Raw genomic sequence first — 12,323 nt, forward strand, 5'->3', positions numbered from 1 at the left:
AGCACTAGGAATAAAGTAATTCCAGGCTTTACAACGCCAAAAATGCAGTACCAGAGAGTTCTGTTGTCCCGAGGACTTGGGGGATATTTGGCAAAAATTTCTGGGGGCCCAGGCTGGACCGAGCTTTTCACACTCCCCGGATTCACGGGATCGGGGATTCCAGCGTGCCCTGCACGGGTTTTTCAGGGAAGTCCCAAATCCGTGTGAGCACGAAGCAGAATCCCCTGGGAGCTGAAGGCAACGGGATATTTCTTGGGAATTTTGAAGGATTAGGTGAGTCCTCAGTGATAGGTTGGAATGAACGCAAATTGTCCAGGAGTTGCTGGTTTAGGGATGGCCAGGTCTGGATTTGGATTTGTGGGCACCGAGTGTTCCTTGTGTCAGCTTTAGGTCTGGGTTGGTGGGAATTGTCGGAGAAAAGAGAAGGGAATTGCAATGCAGAGCTCCATTCCTGGAGAAAGGATCAGGATGGGAGAGGAAAGGCTGTGGAGCTGCTGGGAGCTCCTGGAGACCAAAAGGATCTGAGGTCCGGAGGCAAAAGCTGTGGAAGAAAGGCTGAAAAGGGTGCGGGGTGGGGCGGGAGGGGGAGGAGGGCACCGCGGGGGGTGGGGGGAAAGAGGGAAAGGATCCCTGCTCCGGGAATCCAGCAGGGACCAGGAGAGGATCATTTTGCATCCACTGCTCTCAGTGGAATCCTAATAAGGAAGGTCGAAGGAAAGTGATTCGTTTGTTTGTTCTTAGGTTTGGAATGAAAGGTGCTCTTCCAGAGGGGAATATTCACCTGTTAAAATTCTGTTGGATCCAGGAAAAGAGGGAGGCAGCAGCTGGGGAATGAACGGGTGGATTTTTGGCGGATACAGGCAAAGGCATGGGCAGGGGCACTTAGGTAAAATACACTTCATGGGCAGCACCAGGAAAAGCCTCAACTGCCCTTTTTTTCCAAGCTCTGACATTCCAGAGGAGTAAGCAGCGGTCAGCACATCGCTCTCTAGAATTCCTTGGATGGCCAGTGCTTTGTTGGGAAGAGGTGACATTTGGAAAGGAACAAATCCGGGGATATAATTCCTGATAGTGAGGCCCTGGTTTTGATATCCTTCCAGCACCCGAACGCAACAGAGGGAATGCTGGAGGAGGAGGTGGAAAACGCTGTCGCTCCGTTGGTGGAATTCCTGGGAAATGGAAAGCAGCAGAAGCAGCAAGAACAGAGTTGGAAGCAGGCTCCAGCCGGGTAAGGCAGACACCAAATCCTTTGGAATTAGAACTGGGCAGGGGTGGGAAGAATTAATTCTTCAATTTGTAGCCCATGGATTCCTGAGCAGGATCCTGGCAGGGAAGACTGCAGGGATCGGCCTGGGGACTGTTCCCGGCTGGGGGCAGCGAGGCTTGGAATTGGCTGGAGGGAAGAAAGGGGGATCCTTTGAGCACAAGGATCAGCTGTGAAATGTGGAGATGGCATCAGACAATTCCTCGGGAGGGTTCGGTTCCTGGGCCAAATGGATCTCCTGCCTTGTGAAGGAGCTCAGAGATCTGGGAATCTCCCTGGCTATTCCCTGTGTGAGTCTTCATCTCCATCCCGCCTTATCCTGATCAAATAAGGGCCTGAGATGTGTTTAGCAGCAAATGCATTCCTGTAAAGAAAGCCAAGAGCAAAGAGCATCCAGATGCAGAGAAGTCTTTAGAAAAGCATTCCAGACGTGCAAATGAGGGATATGTCTTCCTGCATCTCCCGTTGTTTTTCTCTGTCAGGTTTTGGAGGGGTTTCTCTCCGTGATTTCCCGCAGTCCAGGTGCGTCCCTTCTTTTGTCCAAATCCAGTGCCAGAGGATTGAACAGCTGACGAGGGGGGTCTGGGATGAAAAGGGTTCTCCTAAAATGAGGGAAACAATGCTGGAAGAGAAATGAGCATCCTTTTAATGCCTGGAATAAAAATGCTGGAATGCTGAGGCGTCCCAGGGAAGGCTGAGGCGTCCCCTGCCCGGGGCACTCGGCAGCAAATCCCTGATGTTGAGCGGAAAAAGGAAAGTTCTGGGTTAGTGGGAGGAGGTTTCTGGAATGGAGTTGGGACAGGTGCTGATCCACGCAAGGAATCACGGGGTGGTTTGGCTTGGAAGAGCCACCAAGATCATTTACGCTCTGTTTGTTGTCCGATTCCGCAGCAAAGAACATCCAGAACTGGCACCTCACCCTCACGGACAGCAGGAATGTCTTGCATAGCTCTTGGAATGGGAAGGGCCATTGGGAGCTCTGGCAGGAGCAGGTAAGAACAGAAATGGGATCATTCCGGCTGCTGCTGGAGGTGGTTTTCTGCTTTCAGGCTGTTCTTCTGACTGATCCTTTCACAGCACTGTTCTAGGGCACATTTGAGGGTAATTCCAGGAATTTCAAACCAGATGAAAACTGGTGGGGAAAAAATGTGAACCTGATCCATTTCTGGTAATTCCAAGCTTCTCCCACAACACCGTTCCAGGGGAAAGCTGATGAAAGGGTGAAGATGCAGAGGAGCAAGTGCTGTAAACCCCCCTGGCACTCTGACAGAGCAGACCTTGCCTTACTCCCAGCAGATCTCTTGGAGAAAGTGTGGGATGGCAAGGTTTTCCGGGAAAGCAAAAGGAGGGCAGAGATGAGGGAATAGGCTTCCAGTTATTCCTTTAGCTGAAAGCCTGGGGGAATTGAGAGGGGCCACAAGAACTGTTTGTGTAGGAAAATGGGAGTTTGGGGGCTGAATCGGAGTTTCTCTCTGGGGCATTTTTGAGGGAAAAGCTGAGGTGCTGTTTAAGGGAGGGAATGCACATTTTTGGGGTGGAAAAGGTTTAATCAATATTGTAGAGGAAGTAAAATGTTGGGGGTAAAAGTGGATGCAATCTGGAGGGGACAGAATGAATATTTTGAAGGCAAAATGGGGAACTCAGTAGTGGACAGAGGGGGAACATTTTGGAGGCAACACTTGACAAACTCTCTGGGGTGGAGAACGAAGACATTGAGGGAAAAATGAGGTGGTGAGCAGTGGGCACGTAGGGAAGGTTGTGGGGGTAAATCTTGAGAAAAGCCCCGTGGTATTCAAGAAATTCTTGGAATCAGGACGGAGGAATTCAGCGGTGGAAAAGCAGGGGAATTTTGCGGGGGTAAAACTTTAAAAGATCTAAGAGTTGAGAGTGAGTGTTTTTAGGTGAAAAGGATGTCTTGTTGAAGTTGGGCATCTGGATTGTGGCATTTATGGATCAGAGGGTGTGTTTCCAGAAAGTAGAAGATAAAGAAGACTCCCAAAGCCTCGGTAGCTGTGTTAAGAAATCCCTGCCAGGGAAGAAAGGTACCTAAAGCTCCTAGAAGTAGGGACTAATTAGCATGGGAAGGGAAAAACCCAGCCCAGTGGGAGAGAGCAGGCCGGGTAAGGGAAGAGAAGGATGCCCTTAAGAAGAAGCAGGGAAGGGGAATTTCTCGGTTTGCTCAAATGTATCAAAAAGTTTGGAATCTGGGTCTGTGTGGAGGCCGGGATTTTCTCGGCCACATCCAGAGCCCAGCACTAGGAATAAAGTAATTCCAGGCTTTACAACGCCAAAAATGCAGTACCAGAGAGTTCTGTTGTCCCGAGGACTTGGGGGATATTTGGCAAAAATTTCTGGGGGCCCAGGCTGGACCGAGCTTTTCACACTCCCCGGATTCACGGGATCGGGGATTCCAGCGTGCCCTGCACGGGTTTTTCAGGGAAGTCCCAAATCCGTGTGAGCACGAAGCAGAATCCCCTGGGAGCTGAAGGCAACGGGATATTTCTTGGGAATTTTGAAGGATTAGGTGAGTCCTCAGTGATAGGTTGGAATGAACGCAAATTGTCCAGGAGTTGCTGGTTTAGGGATGGCCAGGTCTGGATTTGGATTTGTGGGCACCGAGTGTTCCTTGTGTCAGCTTTAGGTCTGGGTTGGTGGGAATTGTCGGAGAAAAGAGAAGGGAATTGCAATGCAGAGCTCCATTCCTGGAGAAAGGATCAGGATGGGAGAGGAAAGGCTGTGGAGCTGCTGGGAGCTCCTGGAGACCAAAAGGATCTGAGGTCCGGAGGCAAAAGCTGTGGAAGAAAGGCTGAAAAGGGTGCGGGGTGGGGCGGGAGGGGGAGGAGGGCACCGCGGGGGGTGGGGGGAAAGAGGGAAAGGATCCCTGCTCCGGGAATCCAGCAGGGACCAGGAGAGGATCATTTTGCATCCACTGCTCTCAGTGGAATCCTAATAAGGAAGGTCGAAGGAAAGTGATTCGTTTGTTTGTTCTTAGGTTTGGAATGAAAGGTGCTCTTCCAGAGGGGAATATTCACCTGTTAAAATTCTGTTGGATCCAGGAAAAGAGGGAGGCAGCAGCTGGGGAATGAACGGGTGGATTTTTGGCGGATACAGGCAAAGGCATGGGCAGGGGCACTTAGGTAAAATACACTTCATGGGCAGCACCAGGAAAAGCCTCAACTGCCCTTTTTTTCCAAGCTCTGACATTCCAGAGGAGTAAGCAGCGGTCAGCACATCGCTCTCTAGAATTCCTTGGATGGCCAGTGCTTTGTTGGGAAGAGGTGACATTTGGAAAGGAACAAATCCGGGGATATAATTCCTGATAGTGAGGCCCTGGTTTTGATATCCTTCCAGCACCCGAACGCAACAGAGGGAATGCTGGAGGAGGAGGTGGAAAACGCTGTCGCTCCGTTGGTGGAATTCCTGGGAAATGGAAAGCAGCAGAAGCAGCAAGAACAGAGTTGGAAGCAGGCTCCAGCCGGGTAAGGCAGACACCAAATCCTTTGGAATTAGAACTGGGCAGGGGTGGGAAGAATTAATTCTTCAATTTGTAGCCCATGGATTCCTGAGCAGGATCCTGGCAGGGAAGACTGCAGGGATCGGCCTGGGGACTGTTCCCGGCTGGGGGCAGCGAGGCTTGGAATTGGCTGGAGGGAAGAAAGGGGGATCCTTTGAGCACAAGGATCAGCTGTGAAATGTGGAGATGGCATCAGACAATTCCTCGGGAGGGTTCGGTTCCTGGGCCAAATGGATCTCCTGCCTTGTGAAGGAGCTCAGAGATCTGGGAATCTCCCTGGCTATTCCCTGTGTGAGTCTTCATCTCCATCCCGCCTTATCCTGATCAAATAAGGGCCTGAGATGTGTTTAGCAGCAAATGCATTCCTGTAAAGAAAGCCAAGAGCAAAGAGCATCCAGATGCAGAGAAGTCTTTAGAAAAGCATTCCAGACGTGCAAATGAGGGATATGTCTTCCTGCATCTCCCGTTGTTTTTCTCTGTCAGGTTTTGGAGGGGTTTCTCTCCGTGATTTCCCGCAGTCCAGGTGCGTCCCTTCTTTTGTCCAAATCCAGTGCCAGAGGATTGAACAGCTGACGAGGGGGGTCTGGGATGAAAAGGGTTCTCCTAAAATGAGGGAAACAATGCTGGAAGAGAAATGAGCATCCTTTTAATGCCTGGAATAAAAATGCTGGAATGCTGAGGCGTCCCAGGGAAGGCTGAGGCGTCCCCTGCCCGGGGCACTCGGCAGCAAATCCCTGATGTTGAGCGGAAAAAGGAAAGTTCTGGGTTAGTGGGAGGAGGTTTCTGGAATGGAGTTGGGACAGGTGCTGATCCACGCAAGGAATCACGGGGTGGTTTGGCTTGGAAGAGCCACCAAGATCATTTACGCTCTGTTTGTTGTCCGATTCCGCAGCAAAGAACATCCAGAACTGGCACCTCACCCTCACGGACAGCAGGAATGTCTTGCATAGCTCTTGGAATGGGAAGGGCCATTGGGAGCTCTGGCAGGAGCAGGTAAGAACAGAAATGGGATCATTCCGGCTGCTGCTGGAGGTGGTTTTCTGCTTTCAGGCTGTTCTTCTGACTGATCCTTTCACAGCACTGTTCTAGGGCACATTTGAGGGTAATTCCAGGAATTTCAAACCAGATGAAAACTGGTGGGGAAAAAATGTGAACCTGATCCATTTCTGGTAATTCCAAGCTTCTCCCACAACACCGTTCCAGGGGAAAGCTGATGAAAGGGTGAAGATGCAGAGGAGCAAGTGCTGTAAACCCCCCTGGCACTCTGACAGAGCAGACCTTGCCTTACTCCCAGCAGATCTCTTGGAGAAAGTGTGGGATGGCAAGGTTTTCCGGGAAAGCAAAAGGAGGGCAGAGATGAGGGAATAGGCTTCCAGTTATTCCTTTAGCTGAAAGCCTGGGGGAATTGAGAGGGGCCACAAGAACTGTTTGTGTAGGAAAATGGGAGTTTGGGGGCTGAATCGGAGTTTCTCTCTGGGGCATTTTTGAGGGAAAAGCTGAGGTGCTGTTTAAGGGAGGGAATGCACATTTTTGGGGTGGAAAAGGTTTAATCAATATTGTAGAGGAAGTAAAATGTTGGGGGTAAAAGTGGATGCAATCTGGAGGGGACAGAATGAATATTTTGAAGGCAAAATGGGGAACTCAGTAGTGGACAGAGGGGGAACATTTTGGAGGCAACACTTGACAAACTCTCTGGGGTGGAGAACGAAGACATTGAGGGAAAAATGAGGTGGTGAGCAGTGGGCACGTAGGGAAGGTTGTGGGGGTAAATCTTGAGAAAAGCCCCGTGGTATTCAAGAAATTCTTGGAATCAGGACGGAGGAATTCAGCGGTGGAAAAGCAGGGGAATTTTGCGGGGGTAAAACTTTAAAAGATCTAAGAGTTGAGAGTGAGTGTTTTTAGGTGAAAAGGATGTCTTGTTGAAGTTGGGCATCTGGATTGTGGCATTTATGGATCAGAGGGTGTGTTTCCAGAAAGTAGAAGATAAAGAAGACTCCCAAAGCCTCGGTAGCTGTGTTAAGAAATCCCTGCCAGGGAAGAAAGGTACCTAAAGCTCCTAGAAGTAGGGACTAATTAGCATGGGAAGGGAAAAACCCAGCCCAGTGGGAGAGAGCAGGCCGGGTAAGGGAAGAGAAGGATGCCCTTAAGAAGAAGCAGGGAAGGGGAATTTCTCGGTTTGCTCAAATGTATCAAAAAGTTTGGAATCTGGGTCTGTGTGGAGGCCGGGATTTTCTCGGCCACATCCAGAGCCCAGCACTAGGAATAAAGTAATTCCAGGCTTTACAACGCCAAAAATGCAGTACCAGAGAGTTCTGTTGTCCCGAGGACTTGGGGGATATTTGGCAAAAATTTCTGGGGGCCCAGGCTGGACCGAGCTTTTCACACTCCCCCGATTCACGGGATTGGGGATTCCAGCGTGCCCTGCACGGGTTTTTCAGGGAAGTCCCAAATCCGTGTGAGCACGAAGCAGAATCCCCTGGGAGCTGAAGGCAACGGGATATTTCTTGGGAATTTTGAAGGATTAGGTGAGTCCTCAGTGATAGGTTGGAATGAACGCAAATTGTCCGGGAGTTGCTGGTTTAGGGATGGCCAGGTCTGGATTTGGATTTGTGGGCACCGAGCGTTCCTTGTGTCAGCTTTAGGTCTGGGTTGGTGGGAATTGTCGGAGAAAAGAGAAGGGAATTGCAATGCAGAGCTCCATTCCTGGAGAAAGGATCAGGATGGGAGAGGAAAGGCTGTGGAGCTGCTGGGAGCTCCTGGAGACCAAAAGGATCTGAGGTCCGGAGGCAAAAGCTGTGGAAGAAAGGCTGAAAAGGGTGCGGGGTGGGGCGGGAGGGGGAGGAGGGCACCGCGGGGGGTGGGGGGAAAGAGGGAAAGGATCCCTGCTCCGGGAATCCAGCAGGGACCAGGAGAGGATCATTTTGCATCCACTGCTCTCAGTGGAATCCTAATAAGGAAGGTCGAAGGAAAGTGATTCGTTTGTTTGTTCTTAGGTTTGGAATGAAAGGTGCTCTTCCAGAGGGGAATATTCACCTGTTAAAATTCTGTTGGATCCAGGAAAAGAGGGAGGCAGCAGCTGGGGAATGAACGGGTGGATTTTTGGCGGATACAGGCAAAGGCATGGGCAGGGGCACTTAGGTAAAATACACTTCATGGGCAGCACCAGGAAAAGCCTCAACTGCCCTTTTTTTCCAAGCTCTGACATTCCAGAGGAGTAAGCAGCGGTCAGCACATCGCTCTCTAGAATTCCTTGGATGGCCAGTGCTTTGTTGGGAAGAGGTGACATTTGGAAAGGAACAAATCCGGGGATATAATTCCTGATAGTGAGGCCCTGGTTTTGATATCCTTCCAGCACCCGAACGCAACAGAGGGAATGCTGGAGGAGGAGGTGGAAAACGCTGTCGCTCCGTTGGTGGAATTCCTGGGAAATGGAAAGCAGCAGAAGCAGCAAGAACAGAGTTGGAAGCAGGCTCCAGCCGGGTAAGGCAGACACCAAATCCTTTGGAATTAGAACTGGGCAGGGGTGGGAAGAATTAATTCTTCAATTTGTAGCCCATGGATTCCTGAGCAGGATCCTGGCAGGGAAGACTGCAGGGATCGGCCTGGGGACTGTTCCCGGCTGGGGGCAGCGAGGCTTGGAATTGGCTGGAGGGAAGAAAGGGGGATCCTTTGAGCACAAGGATCAGCTGTGAAATGTGGAGATGGCATCAGACAATTCCTCGGGAGGGTTCGGTTCCTGGGCCAAATGGATCTCCTGCCTTGTGAAGGAGCTCAGAGATCTGGGAATCTCCCTGGCTATTCCCTGTGTGAGTCTTCATCTCCATCCCGCCTTATCCTGATCAAATAAGGGCCTGAGATGTGTTTAGCAGCAAATGCATTCCTGTAAAGAAAGCCAAGAGCAAAGAGCATCCAGATGCAGAGAAGTCTTTAGAAAAGCATTCCAGACGTGCAAATGAGGGATATGTCTTCCTGCATCTCCCGTTGTTTTTCTCTGTCAGGTTTTGGAGGGGTTTCTCTCCGTGATTTCCCGCAGTCCAGGTGCGTCCCTTCTTCTGTCCAAATCCAGTGCCAGAGGATTGAACAGCTGACGAGGGGGGTCTGGGATGAAAAGGGTTCTCCTAAAATGAGGGAAACAATGCTGGAAGAGAAATGAGCATCCTTTTAATGCCTGGAATAAAAATGCTGGAATGCTGAGGCGTCCCAGGGAAGGCTGAGGCGTCCCCTGCCCGGGGCACTCGGCAGCAAATCCCTGATGTTGAGCGGAAAAAGGAAAGTTCTGGGTTAGTGGGAGGAGGTTTCTGGAATGGAGTTGGGACAGGTGCTGATCCACGCAAGGAATCACGGGGTGGTTTGGCTTGGAAGAGCCACCAAGATCATTTACGCTCTGTTTGTTGTCCGATTCCGCAGCAAAGAACATCCAGAACTGGCACCTCACCCTCACGGACAGCAGGAATGTCTTGCATAGCTCTTGGAATGGGAAGGGCCGTTGGGAGCTCTGGCAGGAGCAGGTAAGAACAGAAATGGGATCATTCCGGCTGCTGCTGGAGGTGGTTTTCTGCTTTCAGGCTGTTCTTCTGACTGATCCTTTCCCAGCACTGTTCTAGGGCACATTTGAGGGTAATTCCAGGAATTCCAAACCAGATGAAAACTGGTGGGGAAAAAATGTGAACCTGATCCATTTCTGGTAATTCCAAGCTTCTCCCACAACACCGTTCCAGGGGAAAGCTGATGAAAGGGTGAAGATGCAGAGGAGCAAGTGCTGTAAACCCCCCTGGCACTCTGACAGAGCAGACCTTGCCGTACTCCCAGCAGATCTCTTGGAGAAAGTGTGGGATGGCAAGGTTTTCCGGGAAAGCAAAAGGAGGGCAGAGATGAGGGAATAGGCTTCCAGTTATTCCTTTAGCTGAAAGCCTGGGGGAATTGAGAGGGGCCACAAGAACTGTTTGTGTAGGAAAATGGGAGTTTGGGGGCTGAATCGGAGTTTCTCTCTGGGGCATTTTTGAGGGAAAAGCTGAGGTGCTGTTTAAGGGAGGGAATGCACATTTTTGGGGTGGAAAAGGTTTAATCAATATTGTAGAGGAAGTAAAATGTTGGGGGTAAAAGTGGATGCAATCTGGAGGGGACAGAATGAATATTTTGAAGGCAAAATGGGGAACTCAGTAGTGGACAGAGGGGGAACATTTTGGAGGCAACACTTGACAAACTCTCTGGGGTGGAGAACGAAGACATTGAGGGAAAAATGAGGTGGTGAGCAGTGGGCACGTAGGGAAGGTTGTGGGGGTAAATCTTGAGAAAAGCCCTGTGGTATTCAAGAAATTCTTGGAATCAGGACGGAGGAATTCAGCGGTGGAAAAGCAGGGGAATTTTGCGGGGGTAAAACTTTAAAAGATCTAAGAGTTGAGAGTGAGTGTTTTTAGGTGAAAAGGATGTCTTGTTGAAGTTGGGCATCTGGATTGTGGCATTTATGGATCAGAGGGTGTGTTTCCAGAAAGTAGAAGATAAAGAAGACTCCCAAAGCCTCGGTAGCTGTGTTAAGAAATCCCTGCCAGGGAAGAAAGGTACCTAAAGCTCCTAGAAGTAGGGACTAATTAGCATGGGAAGGGAAAAACCCAGCCCAGTGGGAGAGAGCAGGCCGGGTAAGGGAAGAGAAGGATGCCCTTAAGAAGAAGCAGGGAAGGGGAATTTCTCGGTTTGCTCAAATGTATCAAAAAGTTTGGAATCTGGGTCTGTGTGGAGGCCGGGATTTTCTCGGCCACATCCAGAGCCCAGCACTAGGAATAAAGTAATTCCAGGCTTTACAACGCCAAAAATGCAGTACCAGAGAGTTCTGTTGTCCCGAGGACTTGGGGGATATTTGGCAAAAATTTCTGGGGGCCCAGGCTGGACCGAGCTTTTCACACTCCCCCGATTCACGGGATCGGGGATTCCAGCGTGCCCTGCACGGGTTTTTCAGGGAAGTCCCAAATCCGTGTGAGCACGAAGCAGAATCCCCTGGGAGCTGAAGGCAACGGGATATTTCTTGGGAATTTTGAAGGATTAGGTGAGTCCTCAGTGATAGGTTGGAATGAACGCAAATTGTCCGGGAGTTGCTGGTTTAGGGATGGCCAGGTCTGGATTTGGATTTGTGGGCACCGAGCGTTCCTTGTGTCAGCTTTAGGTCTGGGTTGGTGGGAATTGTCGGAGAAAAGAGAAGGGAATTGCAATGCAGAGCTCCATTCCTGGAGAAAGGATCAGGATGGGAGAGGAAAGGCTGTGGAGCTGCTGGGAGCTCCTGGAGACCAAAAGGATCTGAGGTCCGGAGGCAAAAGCTGTGGAAGAAAGGCTGAAAAGGGTGCGGGGTGGGGCGGGAGGGGGAGGAGGGCACCGCGGGGGGTGGGGGGAAAGAGGGAAAGGATCCCTGCTCCGGGAATCCAGCAGGGACCAGGAGAGGATCATTTTGCATCCACTGCTCTCAGTGGAATCCTAATAAGGAAGGTCGAAGGAAAGTGATTCGTTTGTTTGTTCTTAGGTTTGGAATGAAAGGTGCTCTTCCAGAGGGGAATATTCACCTGTTAAAATTCTGTTGGATCCAGGAAAAGAGGGAGGCAGCAGCTGGGGAATGAACGGGTGGATTTTTGGCGGATACAGGCAAAGGCATGGGCAGGGGCACTTAGGTAAAATACACTTCATGGGCAGCACCAGGAAAAGCCTCAACTGCCCTTTTTTTCCAAGCTCTGACATTCCAGAGGAGTAAGCAGCGGTCAGCACATCGCTCTCTAGAATTCCTTGGATGGCCAGTGCTTTGTTGGGAAGAGGTGACATTTGGAAAGGAACAAATCCGGGGATATAATTCCTGATAGTGAGGCCCTGGTTTTGATATCCTTCCAGCACCCGAACGCAACAGAGGGAATGCTGGAGGAGGAGGTGGAAAACGCTGTCGCTCCGTTGGTGGAATTCCTGGGAAATGGAAAGCAGCAGAAGCAGCAAGAACAGAGTTGGAAGCAGGCTCCAGCCGGGTAAGGCAGACACCAAATCCTTTGGAATTAGAACTGGGCAGGGGTGGGAAGAATTAATTCTTCAATTTGTAGCCCATGGATTCCTGAGCAGGATCCTGGCAGGGAAGACTGCAGGGATCGGCCTGGGGACTGTTCCCGGCTGGGGGCAGCGAGGCTTGGAATTGGCTGGAGGGAAGAAAGGGGGATCCTTTGAGCACAAGGATCAGCTGTGAAATGTGGAGATGGCATCAGACAATTCCTCGGGAGGGTTCGGTTCCTGGGCCAAATGGATCTCCTGCCTTGTGAAGGAGCTCAGAGATCTGGGAATCTCCCTGGCTATTCCCTGTGTGAGTCTTCATCTCCATCCCGCCTTATCCTGATCAAATAAGGGCCTGAGATGTGTTTAGCAGCAAATGCATTCCTGTAAAGAAAGCCAAGAGCAAAGAGCATCCAGATGCAGAGAAGTCTTTAGAAAAGCATTCCAGACGTGCAAATGAGGGATATGTCTTCCTGCATCTCCCGTTGTTTTTCTCTGTCAGGTTTTGGAGGGGTTTCTCTCCGTGATTTCCCG

This window comes from Aphelocoma coerulescens, unplaced genomic scaffold, assembly GCF_041296385.1.
Source record: "Aphelocoma coerulescens isolate FSJ_1873_10779 unplaced genomic scaffold, UR_Acoe_1.0 HiC_scaffold_123, whole genome shotgun sequence".
NCBI classification, from domain to species: Eukaryota; Metazoa; Chordata; class Aves; order Passeriformes; family Corvidae; genus Aphelocoma; species Aphelocoma coerulescens.